The sequence below is a fragment of the Lissotriton vulgaris genome, chromosome 5 (assembly GCF_964263255.1).
Source record: "Lissotriton vulgaris chromosome 5, aLisVul1.2, whole genome shotgun sequence".
Lineage (NCBI taxonomy): Eukaryota > Metazoa > Chordata > Amphibia > Caudata > Salamandridae > Lissotriton > Lissotriton vulgaris.
This window is the reverse complement of record NC_141693.1, coordinates 581,343,636-581,358,757: the sequence shown is the minus strand read 5'-3', so window position 1 is coordinate 581,358,757 and position 15,122 is coordinate 581,343,636. Positions and strand designations below refer to the sequence as shown.

Below are 15,122 nucleotides of genomic sequence, written 5' to 3'. Positions count from 1 at the left end.
CCAAAGCACATTTATAGTGATGAGAGGGGTCGCTAGAGCGCTGACCTGTGCTCCCTGAGCCCAGAAGTGCAAGGCTCCTCCTCGCCCTCCGCATCAAACGCCCATGATTGGACACGGCGGACCGGGGCGGGAGTGGGAGAAAAACTGAGCAGCTGAGGTGAATACCTGTGATTCTCAGTAAGTTTACCCGCTAACCCACACTGAACGTTTAAAAATAGCCTCTAATCGCTACATAAAAACATTCGCTATTACAACAGCGCGAGCAGTGCAGAGAAGATACGTTTTTTTAAAAGCGCTAAAGTGAATGGAGGCTGCCTCTGCCACCAGCAACACTCTTCTCCACAGCGCGTTGCAGTCCCAGCTGACCTTAAATAAACTTTAGCCTTCAGCGTCGCTAGAGCACTGACCTGTGCTCCCTGAGCCCGGAAGTGCAAGGCTCCTCCTCGCCCTCCGCATCAAACGCCCATGATTGGACGCGGCGGACCGGGGCGGGAGTGGGAGAAAAACTGAGCAGCTGAGGTGAATACCTGTGATTCTCAGTAAGTTTACCCGCTAACCCACACTGAACGTTTAAAAATAGCCTCTAATCGCTACATAAAAACATTCGCTATTACAACAGCGCGAGCAGTGCAGAGAAGATACGTTTTTTTTAAAAGCGCTAAAGTGAATGGAGGCTGCCTCTGCCACCGGCAACACTCTTCTCCACAGCGCGTTGCAGTCCCAGCTGACCTTAAATAAACTTTAGCCTTCAGCGTCGCTAGAGCGCTGACCTGTGCTCCCTGAGCCCGGAAGTGCAAGGCTCCTCCTCGCCCTCCGCATCAAACGCCCATGATTGGACGCGGCGGACCGGGGCGGGAGTGGGAGAAAAACTGAGCAGCTGAGGTGAATACCTGTGATTCTCAGTAAGTTTACCCGCTAACCCACACTGAACGTTTAAAAATAGCCTCTAATCGCTACATAAAAACATTCGCTATTACAACAGCGCGAGCAGTGCAGAGAAAATACGTTTTTTTTAAAAGCGCTAAAGTGAATGGAGGCTGCCTCTGCCACCGGCAACACTCTTCTCCAAGCTTGGATTTCAACGATGTAGAGTAGCTTTGCTTCACCTACAGTTTTTTTGCTCACATGAAACGTGTTACTATGTCTGTGCCTTTTTGAAAGCAGTCACTAGAAATACTACAATAGGTTAATTGCTCCCTGCGCCTCACACTGGATCAAGTGGTGTTTTTTTCAGATGGGTTGATTGGCCTCTGGTACCATATGTTTTACCAAGCTTACACCAACTAACACCTTGTCCACAAATGAATCACATGGCAATGTTCACCTCCTTTGTGGTACCTGAAAAATAGTAGTCCCAAACTGGGGAGGTCAACTTTCTGGCACTGCTGCTGGTGCCACTTGCAATGCCGGATGAACTGGTAGGTGGGTGTGAAGTTTGACTCTCTGCAGTACCTACTACTGAAGTGGGACTTGTGGTGGATGCACATGGCTGCCGGCGAAATATGGAAGCTGGAAGTGGTGTTGGTGGTAAGATCTGTGTTGGTGGCATCCGTGCCACATCTCTCACAGCAATTTGGGATGGGGTAATGTCGGTCTACACTGGGGTAGGAGTAATGTCCATGATGACTGCCTCATCATCCTAATACTCCTCTACATCTTCCTCCATAACTCTAAGACTTTCTTGAACCTTCCTTTTCCCTAGCCTTGTCCCATGGCGTATCTCACTCTCAGAATGAGGTGGTGGTATCCAAGTGGCCTCTAGATCATCAAAAGGGGGCTTTCAGAAGTAGTTGATGGACAAACCCTCCTTTTCTTTCCTGGAGATCTGGAATACAATGGATCTTCTGAAGGAGTGGCTTGTTCTTCTTCTTCCTCTGCAGGAAGCTCGATTTCCTGAACTGCCCCAACTTCGGGATCAACAACTACAATTGGATGTGGTTGCAGCTGCTGTTGCCTACTTATCTCAATTCCCTCCATTGATTGGGTACTACTTTGCAATAGCGATAAGTCGATTTCAACATCACTGCTCATCAGCGTTGGCATGATTAAACTGGCTGTCTCTTCGACAGACATGGGCTTGGGCCTAGGTTGGTGGGGTGGGTCCACTGATTTGGGGTGCTGCTCCCAGCTTGCTCCCAGACACCACTGCTGCAGGGCCAATTTTGGGTTTCCCAAAAAAGGTCTTGGGTGACATACTGGTCTTGGTAAGTGGCAGTGCCTTCTTCGCAACTTTATTGGTACTGGACCTTGTACCTTTCTTTGGGGCCATCTGGAAGATGTCAGCAGCACATAGTGGCGCAAGTTGAAGAGATGTCTTTGGTTACATTTCACGTGACGTGCTCAGTAGGACTTCTTTGTAGCAGTACAATGGGTGATGTAATCTCCCACTGGAGTATATTTGAACAATTGAATAACTTCTGAAAATAAAGAAGATTTGATTCATTGACAAGATGGTTCATGATCATTTTTTAAGTTACCGTCGCTTGAAGTATTGATAAGAAACTGTTTCTGTTCCCTGTAACATGTGCGCACATTCTTCAGGGAAGGATTTTCCTAACCAGACCATTATTTACTTAGATCAAGAACTTTGTCATAAAATATCAGAGTCTCAAAAGGTCAGTATCAATGACGTGATAACTGAGGAAGAAATAAAGAATGCCATTAAAGCTGGAAAATCGAGCAAGGCAGAAGGCTTAGACGTTCTCCCAATAGAAGTTAATACAAAATTAGAGAAATATCTAGTGCCGATTCTTAACAAGTTGCTTTCGGCAGTATTTGAAAATGGGTAAGAGATTCCCCCTTCATGAAATGAGGCCACTGTCACCCAGATACTTAAACAAGACAAACCACCAGACTGCTGTGACTCCTACAGGCCCACCTCAATATTGAATTCGATTTACAAGATCCATCCGAAAATACTAGCTGATAGATTAAATGGGGTGGTGGGAGCACTCCTTTATGAAGATCAAAAAGGTTTTGTGCGAGGCAGAAGTATTAAAGATCTAACCCATAGTCTTATCGGTGCTATCGATCTAGCCTCTTTAGATAAGGTGCCATTAGCATTCATTACAGTGGACGTGACCAAGGCATTTGATCGCGTAAACTGGAGCTACCTGCAGGAAATCTTGAGATTATCCAATCAGGGGGAAAACTTTTGTAGGGCCATAAAGCAGCTATATAAAGTCCCCTCAGCCAAAATATTAATAATTGGGAGCCTATCTAAGAACTTTAACATCTGTAGGGGGACAAGATAGGGTTGCCCGCTATCCCCACTACTTTTTATTAACCTTAATATTGATTGACTAGCCGAGAAAATCAGGAAACATGATGAGATAATTCTGTTCAAAGAAAGGGGCTGGCAAAAGAAAGTGGGACTATGTGCGAACGACTTGGTGGTGTATACATCAAACCTTTGTCTGGCATTACCTAAGGTCAATGAATTAGCTGCAAGATTTGGGAAGATCTCAGGGTATGAGATAAATCAAAGCAAAATGGTTATAATGGTCTGGAACATCAACACACAGGTAAATTGTGTAAACATGAGGTATCTGGGCATCAACATCGTGCAGAATGTGAAACAAATTCCTGAAACTAACTTTCAGAAGATTAACAAGGAAATTGGGAAACTTCTGCTGGGGTGGTCTCACCTACCATTATCCATCTATGGAAGAGTAAGCATGGGCGGAAAATCCGTTACGCTCGCGGATTTTGCGGATTTTCGGGAAATCCGCAATCCGCGAGATTTGCGGATTTCCCGCAAAATCCGCAAATTCGCACGCAGCGGATTTTTTGGGCGGCGCGCGGCGTTGGTGATACAATTTTTGCAGCGCGCGGCGTTTATCATCGTTTGCCGAGTTGTTTTTTTCGATAGTTTGCGAGTGCTGCGCCATTTTGGATCTTGCTGTGTGATCCCGCGGGAATTGGCGAGCGCGATTACGTCATCGCGGCTTGCCAGCGATAGTTTGTCAACGCGAGTACGGCGAGATCACGTCTCGCGGTACTTCGCATTTGCGAGATTTGAGATGCGGCGAGCGAAAATATAAATTTGCAATTCTGCACAAGAAATCCACCAGCAAGCAGCATAAACCTTCTAGAAATGATGATTTTTATGTCAATAACTCCTTAGTTTGACATTTGCCTGCACTTTTTTAGCGAGGAGTCCATTTTGGGGAGGGGGGCAGGGGGGTGGGAGGAAGGAAGTGCCCCATAGTCTTCAACTTCCTGTTCCTGTTCAGCAGGCTCCTCCCAGTGCTTTGTCCATCTCCTGGTCACTTTTCATTTGGATGTGGAGCTGGAAGGATTACTTTTTGTGGATGCTGCTGGATCTTTGGATTTGAGGCCTTTTTGACTTTCTTTGGATCACTGTTGGATTAGAAATTTTACAAGTAAGTTTGTTTGGGGCATTACAGTTGCTGCAACTAAAATTTTGGAATTTTCGATTTTTGGGCTGTTTTGGGGCCTTTTGCCCAGGGGTACTCAGTGGTGGGTGGACTGATTCTTTCTGTGGGTTGTCTTGAACTTAAACATCATGGAGGCCATAGATGAATTGGGATTGTGCTGATTTTTCTGTGTTTTTCGATTTTTGACCTGTTGTTGGGGCCTTGACCAGGGGTAGTGAGTGGTGCATGGGCCTAGTCTTTCTGTGGGCTGTCTTGAATTTAAACATCATGGAGGGCATCGATGGAATGGGATTGTGCAGATATTTCAGTGATTTTCGTTTTTTGGGCCTGTACTTGTGGCCTTTTCACCAGGGGTATTTGAGTCTAGCATGGGCCTAGTCTTTCTGTGGGTTGTCTTGAATTTAAACATCATGGAGGGCATGGATGGAATGGGATTGTGCTGATTTTGCAGTGTTTTTCGATTTTTGGGGGTGTTCATGGGGAGGGACATGCCATGTGGCTGGTGGCCATTTTGAGTGCAGCTACAGGCACTGGCCATGTGCTGGCAGGCAAGTGGCCATTTTGAATGCAGGCTTTGTTGTTAGGCCTCCAACCATTTTGCCTACTTTTCAACCTTTATTTATGCCCAGGGGTAGTGAGTCTTGCATGGGCCTAGTCTTTCTGTGGGTTGTCTTGAATTTAAACATCATGGAGGCCATGGATGGAATGGGATTGTGCAGATTTTTCAGTGATTTTCGTTTTTTGGGCCTGTACTTGTGGCCTTTTCACCAGGGGTATTTGAGTCTAGCATGGGCCTAGTCTTTCTGTGGGCTGTCTTGAATTTAAACATCATGGAGGCCATGGATGGAATGGGATTGTGCTGATTTTGCAGTGTTTTTCGATTTTTGGGGGTGTTCATGGGGAGGGACATGCCATGTGGCTGGTGGCCATTTTGAGTGCAGCTACAGGCACTGGCCATGTGCTGGCAGGCAAGTGGCCATTTTGAATGCAGGCTTTGTTGTTAAGCCTCCAACCATTTTGCCTACTTTTCAACCTTTATTTATGCCCAGGGGTAGTGAGTCTTGCATGGGCCTAGTATTTCTGTGGGTTGTCTTGAATTTAAACATCATGGAGGCCATGGATTGAATGGGATTGTGCTGATTTTGCAGTGTTTTTCGATTTTTGGGGGTGTTCATGGGGAGGGACATGCCATGTGGCTGGTGGCCATTTTGAGTGCAGCTACAGGCACTGGCCATGTGCTGGCAGGCAAGTGGCCATTTTGAATGCAGGCTTTGTTGTTAGGCCTCCAACCATTTTGCCTACTTGTCAACCTTTATTTATGCCCAGGGGTAGTGAGTCTTGCATGGGCCTAGTCTTTCTGTGGGTTGTCTTGAATTTAAACATCATGGAGGCCATGGATGGAATGGGATTGTGCAGATTTTTCAGTGTTTTTCGATTTTTGGGGGTGTTCATAGGGAGGGAGAGGGACATGCCATGTGGCTGGTGGCCATTTTGAGTGCAGCTACAGGCACTGGCCATGTGCTGGCAGGCAAGTGGCCATTTTGAATGCAGGCTTTGTTGTTAGGCCTCCAACCATTTTGCCTACTTTTCAACCTTTATTTATGCCCAGGGGTAGTGAGTCTTGCATGGGCCTAGTCTTTCTGTGGGTTGTCTTGAATTTAAACATCATGGAGGCCATGGATGGAATGGGATTGTGCAGATTTTTCAGTGATTTTCGTTTTTTGGGCCTGTACTTGTGGCCTTTTCACCAGGGGTATTTGAGTCTAGCATGGGCCTAGTCTTTCTGTGGGCTGTCTTGAATTTAAACATCATGGAGGCCATGGATCGAATGGGATTGTGCTGATTTTGCAGTGTTTTTCGATTTTTGGGGGTGTTCATGGGGAGGGACATGCCATGTGGCTGGTGGCCATTTTGAGTGCAGCTACAGGCACTGGCCATGTGCTGGCAAGTGGCCATTTTGAATGCAGGCTTTGTTGTTAGGCCTCCAACCATTTTGCCTACTTTTCAACCTTTATTTATGCCCAGGGGTAGTGAGTCTTGCATGGGCCTAGTCTTTCTGTGGGTTGTCTTGAATTTAAACATTTTGGAGGGCATGGATGGATTGGGATTGTGCTGATTTTGCAGTGTTTTTCGATTTTTTTGTGCTCTATAACTGAACTGATGTTCCTCTGTCTTCCATTTTTTTTAGGTGCACAAGACTCAAGAGAACCACCAGTGCCAGGAAGAAGTCCTGCAGCGGTGTGTGTGTGCAGCATAACGTCACGCGACGTCACGTCTGGCCTCAAACAACTCTACAATTCGTGCAACTGCGGCCTGCTGTCTGACCTGCTCTGAAGAAGATGGCCCCGCCCCCAAAGAAAGTTCTCCGTAGCTCCTCTAGCAAGAAAGTTGCTAGTAAGGAGCAGAAGAAGCAAGTTACCAAGGAGGCTGGTGTGCCACCCGCCACTTTTTTTGGGAGCAAAAAAAAAAGTACGCCTGCAGCAGCAGGATCTGCTGGGGACCAAGCTGGGAGCAGCACCCCTGCTCCATTGGGTTCAGTGCCTCCACCACCACGCGAACTTAAGTCAAAGCCCTTGAGTGCTTCAGAGGCAGTCAGTGTACTTCTCCAATCACCATCGACCAGTGATGTTGGCTCATCGCAAGAAAGTAGCAGCAATGTCCCTGAATCAACACAGGTTGTTGTAACTCATCTGACAAGTGTTGAACAACCACAGCCGCAACAACAACACCATGTGCAAGTACACGCCCAAGTACATGTGGAAGGAGAGGCAGCAAAAGGAGATGCGCAAGCAAAGGTGCATGGAGGTTCACAAGTGCCCACAATAGTTGTTCCTCCCGAAGTAGGGGCACATTTGGAAATCGACAATGAAGCCGAGGTATCATTGGAAGCCACTCCTCCTGATGATCATTCATTGTCTTCCACATCCCTAGCAAGGAAAAGATCAAGGGGGGTGTCTACATCTTCTTCAAGCCCACCTCCTTCTGATGCAAGTGATCCGTCTTGGGAACCACAACTGCGGTCTGACAGTGAGGCACACCATGATCTGACACCGGTACCTAAGCGTAAAAGGAAGGTCGTCCAAAAACTCAAACCTATGGAGTGTGATGAGGCTCAACAAGAAGTGACAGATACTGCTGGTGATGAAGCCTCTCACGATGACGACGAGCCAGTCATCACAAAGGTCACTGCAGCCCCACCGGGCATGCAGCAAAGAGACATTTTGACCCTATCCCGAGAAGCTGCTGAGCGTGATGATGATGTCGGCGAGGAGGCAATGGAAATGGAATCATTAGATTTGGAGTTAAGTAGTACACCAAAACCTACCGCTTCCATATTTCTTCGCAAGAAGGTACCCACCTCGTCCTCGACCTCAATTCGTGGTGGTGAAAGTGCAAAACGTACTGAAGTTCGGCAATCCACATCCTCCACTTCATCTGGCATTAGCAGCAGGACCACCACCACCAGTATCGCCGCCTCCTCCGGCCCCCGAAGACATTTCAAGTCTCCAGTTTGGGACTTCTTTAGTGTTTGCCCAAAAAAGGAAAACGTAGCCATTTGTAGCCTTTGTAAGCTTCGATTTAGTCGTGGTAAGCTTGGTTCTAACTATGGTACCGGAGGCCAGAGAGGTCATCTTGAGAGAAGGCACGCTGTCCAATGGTTTCCGCACCTAGAGGCGGTCAAGAAAGCCGGAATTGCACGTAATGAAAACGTTGATTTTTCATCTGCTGATGACGAGGAGGTAGAAGAAGACGATTCAAACACTTCACTTACACCCAGTTCCCATGTCAGCAGCACACCCCATGGGAGCCACACTAAGAGTGTGGGAGAGAGTGAGACATCAATGCGGAAAAGTTCATCAGCGAGCGTAACTGGGTTGAAGAGATCATCATCATCCCGTAAATCATTGGTCCAGGGCAACATTAAAAAGATGTTGTTTACAGAAGCGCAATATGAACGCAACCACCCAATGACCCGTCTGTATAACACTAAGCTGGCTAAAATGCTAGCTCTGGACCTTCTCCCTTTTTCTTTTGTAGAAGGGGTTGGTTTTCTAGAATTAGTGACAGCGCTCTGCCCTAAATGGAAGGTTCCTAGCCGGTTCTATTTTGCCCGAGTTGCGGTTCCAGCACTACATGAAGATGTTCTGAAGGTGATTGGGGCAGCTTTGCAGAAGAGTGCTGTTCACACTATACATCTGACAACAGACATGTAGACCAGTGGCGCAGGCGCTGATTACATGTGCATCACTGCACACTGGGTCTCTTTTTCAGGGGCTAAAGCAAAGCTAAACTCAGGTGTTGACACTAACATTGTTTTTAAAGGTGCTCGGAAACATGCAACACTAGCCATGTTTGGTTTGGAGAAACGTCACACAGCAGAAAACATTTTGGATGTCTTTAACACAAAGGTCCTTAACTGTCTGTCCCCACTAAAACGCAAGGTTGGTTATGTTTCCACGGACAATGGCGCCAATATAGTTAAGGCCATGAGGGACGGTTACTATTTCAGAGTGCCGTGTTTGGCGCACTGTATAAACCTGGTTGTCCAAAAATTCTTGGGTAATAAACGCAGTGCAGCGTACAGTGTATTGGAGACCTGCCGAAAAATTTGCAAGCATTTCAGGCATTCTTTTAAGGCCCGGAAGCAGCTGATGAGCCTGCTATATCAATGTCAAATGCCAGTGAAAGCACTCATCCAGGAGGTGGTAACACGTTGGAACTCAACCTTCTACATGCTTGAGCATCTGTATGAGCAGTATACGGAACTCGATCAATATTTCTTGAAAGAGGGTATAGAGGAGCTGAGGATGGGTGGGCCGCAATGGAACATAGTTGAAAGCCTGACACACATGCTTCGTCCTTTTGAGGTCTTCACGCGTGCAGTCAGCAAGGAGGACTCTAATTTGGGAAAAGCTATCCCATTGTTGTACATGCTGGAGGACCAACTGAAGGAGGTGTGTTCTGTGTTTGGAAAAGATGACAAAAAGCAAGACTCTTTGCTTCTGGCTGAGCAATTATTAGAGCTCCTACAAGGTGATGAACGTCTTAAAAAGATCCACTCAGAACAGCATTACATTTGTGCTACTATTCTGGATCCACGCTACAAAAAGGCGCTGGCAGGCCAAGCATTCTTTCCTTTTGATGATGAACATGTTCCAAAGTACAAACGTTGGCTAGCCTTGTCAGCCAAGAAGTTTGAAACAGAACGGCTGGAAATTGAAGGAAATGGCAGTACATCAGCAGGCCATCCCCAGTCAAAACAATCCACTTCTGCACCTGTGGCTGTGGCACAAGTGACCTCTCAGCCGTTAAAGACACCGGCAACCGGATCATCTGCACGAAAGACAACAGAAACATTGGAGGCTGAAGAGTATTGGCTAGCTCTGCGTGGGTTTGGTTCTCAAAAGGTCAGAGGCACAGCAAGAGCTAAGCAAAGTGGAGGAACCTTGGATGAGGACCTTGAGTCGATGGTGAAGGACTATCTGAATGACTCAACAGAGGTCTATGTTAATTCTGACCCATTGGCGTATTGGCATGGGAAAAAAGAATTGTGGCCACAGCTCACCAACCTGGCTTTAAACTACTTGTCTTGCCCACTCGCAAGTGTGTCTTCTGAACGGGTTTTCAGTGCGGCTGGTGGGATTGTAACTCCCAAACGGAGCCGCCTCTCGCCCAAAAATGTGGAGAGGTTAACAATGATCAAGATGAATCAGCACCTCATACCACCAGATTTCAGAGTACGAGAGAGCGTGCCGGATGAAGAGGAGGTGGCCAGCAACATAGATGAGGGAATTTCTACTCTGTCAGGTGACACTGACCTCACCCTGCCTGAATTCGCAGAGTATGATGACGAAGCCTTATTCTTATTCCTGGACCGTGATACCGACTTCGAGCCCGGAAAATGAGACAACGAATCAATAACTTTCTTTTTCATCCTTATTCACTTTTATTCCTGTGTGTCTGTCTTTCTTTGTTGTGCACAGTTAATATAATTCAAACTTTAATCAGATAATCACAAAAACAAGCCCATCAGCAGAACTGTCTTCACTTGTTTGCTAATTTATTTGAAGGTGCCGCAGTCTGCATTCCTCAGGTTCACAAGTTCAGAAGAACATGCTCCTCTATCCTCCTCCTCCAGACTCCTATTTCCATCAAAGCAGAGGGCTGGTTTACGCCCAATGAAGAAAGACTCAGCACTTGTGGGGGTGTTGTTCTACCTCTTTGCAGGTGAGTTGACGGGTCTGGGGCCATTGCTGGGAAGCACTAAAAGTGGTTTGGACCAAATCCGAGGCGGAAAATTTTTTGTGTTTTTGATGACTTGCTTACCTTTGAGGTGCTCTTAGGGGGGGTTCCGTCTGTTTGTGGGTGAGTTTCGTGGTCTGGGAGCATTGCTGGGACACTCTAATCTTGATTGCATTTGCTTTTCAGGAAATCCGTCGTGCCAACCCCGACTTATGGCCTAGCTACGCAGCGCGTTTGGACCGAAGGCCCAGAAATATTGCAAGTATGAGATTTTGCTTTTGGCCTGTTTGGGGGTGTTATGCTTCTTGGCGGGTGGGTTGCCGGGTCTTGGGGCATTCCTGGGAAGGTCTAATACCGGGTAGAAGTGGTTGGGACAAAATCCAGGCCGATTTTTTTTTTGGCTATTTCTGACATTTTGCTCTATGTAGCGTTTTCGGGGGCCTGTTTGGGGGGCTTCCTGGTGTTTGTGGGTGAGTTTCGTGGTCTGGGAGCACTGCTGGCTATATATACTTTACTTTGCAAGAGGTTTGAAGCAAATCCATGGTGGCAGAGGGGACTTAGGGCCTAGCTGCAGAGCGCGCGCGGAGTGATTTGGGAAATTTGTGAAAAATTGACTAAGTCCCCATTTTTGTACTTTTGCTCTTTGGCTGTTTGGGGGTCTTCTACTCGTTTTCTCCTGGGTTGACGGCTCTGGGGCCATTGCTGGGAAGCTCTAATACCGGATAAAAGTGGTTTGGACCAAATCCGAGGCGGAAATTTTTTTGTGTTTTTGATGACTTGCTTGCCTTTGAGGTGCTCTTAGGGGTGGTTCCGTCTGTTTGTGGGTGAGTTTCGTGGTCTGGGAGCATTGCTGGGACACTCTAATCTTGATTGCATTTGCTTTTCAGGAAATCCGTCGTGCCAACCCCGACTTATGGCCTAGCTACGCAGCGCGTTTGGACCGAAGGCCCAGAAATATTGCAAGTATGAGATTTTGCTTTTGGCCTGTTTGGGGGTGTTATGCTTCTTGGCGGGTGGGTTGACGGGTCTTGGGGCATTCCTGGGAAGGTCTAATACCGGGTAGAAGTGGTTGGGACAAAATCCAGGCCGATTTTTTTTTTTGGCTATTTCTGACATTTTGCTCTATGTAGCGTTTTCGGGGGCCTGTTTGGGGGGCTTCCTGGTGTTTGTGGGTGAGTTTCGTGGTCTGGGAGCACTGCTGGCTATATATACTTTACTTTGCAAGAGGTTTGAAGCAAATCCATGGTGGCAGAGAGGACTTAGGGCCTAGCTGCAGAGCGCGCGCGGAGTGATTTGGGAAATTTGTGAAAAATTGACTAAGTCCCCATTTTTGTACTTTTGCTCTTTGGCTGTTTGGGGGTCTTCTACTCGTTTTCTCCTGGGTTGACGGCTCTGGGGCCATTGCTGGGAAGCTCTAATACCGGATAAAAGTGGTTTGGACCAAATCCCAGGCGGAATTTTTTTTGTGTTTTGGATGACTTGCTTGCCTTTGAGGTGCTCTTAGGGGGGGTTCCGTCTGTTTGTGGGTGAGTTTCGTGGTCTGGGAGCATTGCTGGGACACTCTAATCTTGATTGCATTTGCTTTTCAGGAAATCCGTCGTGCCAACCCCGACTTATGGCCTAGCTACGCAGCGCGTTTGGACCGAAGGCCCAGAAATATTGCAAGTATGAGATTTTGCTTTTGGCCTGTTTGGGGGTGTTATGCTTCTTGGCGGGTGGGTTGCCGGGTCTTGGGGCATTCCTGGGAAGGTCTAATACCGGGTAGAAGTGGTTGGGACAAAATCCAGGCCGATTTTTTTTGTGGCTATTTCTGACATTTTGCTCTATGTAGCGTTTTCGGGGGTCCTGTTTGGGGGGCTTCCTGGTGTTTGTGGGTGAGTTTCGTGGTCTGGGAGCACTGCTGGGACACTCTAATCTTGATTGCATTTGCTTTTCAGGAAATCCGTCGTGCCAACCCCGACTTATGGCCTAGCTACGCAGCGCGTTTGGACCGAAGGCCCAGAAATATTGCAAGTATGAGATTTTGCTTTTGGCCTGTTTGGGGGTGTTATGCTTCTTGGCGGGTGGGTTGCCGGGTCTTGGGGCATTCCTGGGAAGGTCTAATACCGGGTAGAAGTGGTTGGGACAAAATCCAGGCCGATTTTTTTTTTGGCTATTTCTGACATTTTGCTCTATGTAGCGTTTTCGGGGGTCCTGTTTGGGGGGCTTCCTGGTGTTTGTGGGTGAGTTTCGTGGTCTGGGAGCACTGCTGGGACACTCTAATCTTGATTGCATTTGCTTTTCAGGAAATCCGTTGTGCCAACCCCGACTTATGGCCTAGCTACGCAGCGCGTTTGGACCGAAGGCCCAGAAATATTGCAAGTATGAGATTTTGCTTTTGGCCTGTTTGGGGGTGTTATGCTTCTTGGCGGGTGGGTTGCCGGGTCTTGGGGCATTCCTGGGAAGGTCTAATACCGGGTAGAAGTGGTTGGGACAAAATCCAGGCCGATTTTTTTTTTTTGGCTATTTCTGACATTTTGCTCTATGTAGCGTTTTCGGGGGCCTGTTTGGGGGGCTTCCTGGTGTTTGTGGGTGAGTTTCGTGGTCTGGGAGCACTGCTGGCTATATATACTTTACTTTGCAAGAGGTTTGAAGCAAATCCATGGTGGCAGAGGGGACTTAGGGCCTAGCTGCAGAGCGCGCGCGGAGTGATTTGGGAAATTTGTGAAAAATTGACTAAGTCCCCATTTTTGTACTTTTGCTCTTTGGCTGTTTGGGGGTCTTCTACTCGTTTTCTCCTGGGTTGACGGCTCTGGGGCCATTGCTGGGAAGCTCTAATACCGGATAAAAGTGTTTTGGACCAAATCCCAGGCGGAATTTTTTTTGTGTTTTTGATGACTTGCTTGCCTTTGAGGTGCTCTTAGGGGGGGTTCCGTCTGTTTGTGGGTGAGTTTCGTGGTCTGGGAGCATTGCTGGGACACTCTAATCTTGATTGCATTTGCTTTTCAGGAAATCCGTCGTGCCAACCCCGACTTATGGCCTAGCTACGCAGCGCGTTTGGACCGAAGGCCCAGAAATATTGCAAGTATGAGATTTTGCTTTTGGCCTGTTTGGGGGTGTTATGCTTCTTGGCGTGTGGGTTGCCGGGTCTTGGGGCATTCCTGGGAAGGTCTAATACCGGGTAGAAGTGGTTGGGACAAAATCCGCGCGGAAAAGCCTTTAGTTTTGGCACTTTTTGTAACTTAGGGTTCGTTAGGGTTAGCCCTAGCAGCAGGATTGCATGTGTTTCGGGGTGTTCTAGATTTTTCCAACTGAGTTCTGGGGTCTTAGAGCACTCGTGAGAATGTGTATTTTTGGTTGCAAGTCATTTGAAGAAAATCCATGGTGGGAAAGGGGGGATTTGGCATAGTTAAAGAAAGCCTTTGCCACTATTCTTAACTTAGGGTTCGTTAGGGTTAGCAGTATTTCTATTGCATGTGTTTGAGTGGGGGGGATTTCGAGTCTTGGAGCGATGCTGGCTATGGCTACTTTTGCTTGGTTGCTTGCAAGTGGTTTGAATGCAATCCACGGTGGGTAATTGGTAATTAGGAAGGGGGTACTTCGGCCTACTTTTACTTTCAAAGTAAGTTTTGTCACCAGTTTTCTACTAGGCCTCGTTTTTTGAGATTTGATTGGGGGTCTTCTACATTTTTGCGACTGGCTTTAGTAAGGGTCTGGGTGGGAGCACTGCTAGGAAGATCTAATTTTGTTCTAAAACACAGTTTACAGTACACCTAGCTTGAGCGGCAAGATCCGGTTCATTAATTAGCCCATACTTATTTATCCTTCAAAAAGTGACTCAGAGTACGCACTTTCAAAAATATTGTACTGTCTACTAGGAAAATCAAATTGTGACTTTTTGCACTCCAGAGCCTACATACCTTATATTTATTTATCAGTGGTGTTGTAATATTATATCACTTCCTGTTTTTCGTTGAATAATTACAGGCCGGGTTTCAGTCTCTGCAATGGGGAAAAAAGGATGGAGTCAGGCTTCACAGTAGCGAGCCACAATTCAGCATCAGGCAGGCAGTGGACAGGGTGTCTTCTGGTGACCAACATCGATGGACGAAGCGTCGGCTGCAATGGAGGAGTGCCGCTAATAGGAGGATTTATTTTCTGCAGGCAACTTACTTACCACTTCCAACAGGACCACTACAACCACATAGATACAGTATCCCTTGCCTTTTTCTCTGACTGTGACTGCATTTCTTGGCTCTCTCTCGGCTTCTACATTGATCCCTTAACACATCACTTAGTCCACTCCACTATCACATCTGCACCACACATAGTCATTTGTAAGTGCTCCTATGTAATTCGCAAGTCGCAGCACGCCCCAGGCCGTAGAGGACTGGGATGGCCCCAATGATGAAGCATGTCACCAAGGGGCAACCCTGGTGAGTGAGGGGACACCTAGAAAAAAAGCAATTTCTCCTTTTCTATCTACTATACCTTCCAGAC

The 15,122-nt window shown here is 47.2% G+C and overlaps 1 protein-coding gene across 1 annotated transcript in view; it reads right to left on the bottom strand.

The window, feature by feature from the left end:
* The window catches only part of LOC147711289 (uncharacterized), a 180,899-nt gene that overhangs the window by 147,483 nt on the left and 18,294 nt on the right, over nt 1-15,122 (bottom strand). The window lies entirely within an intron of this gene.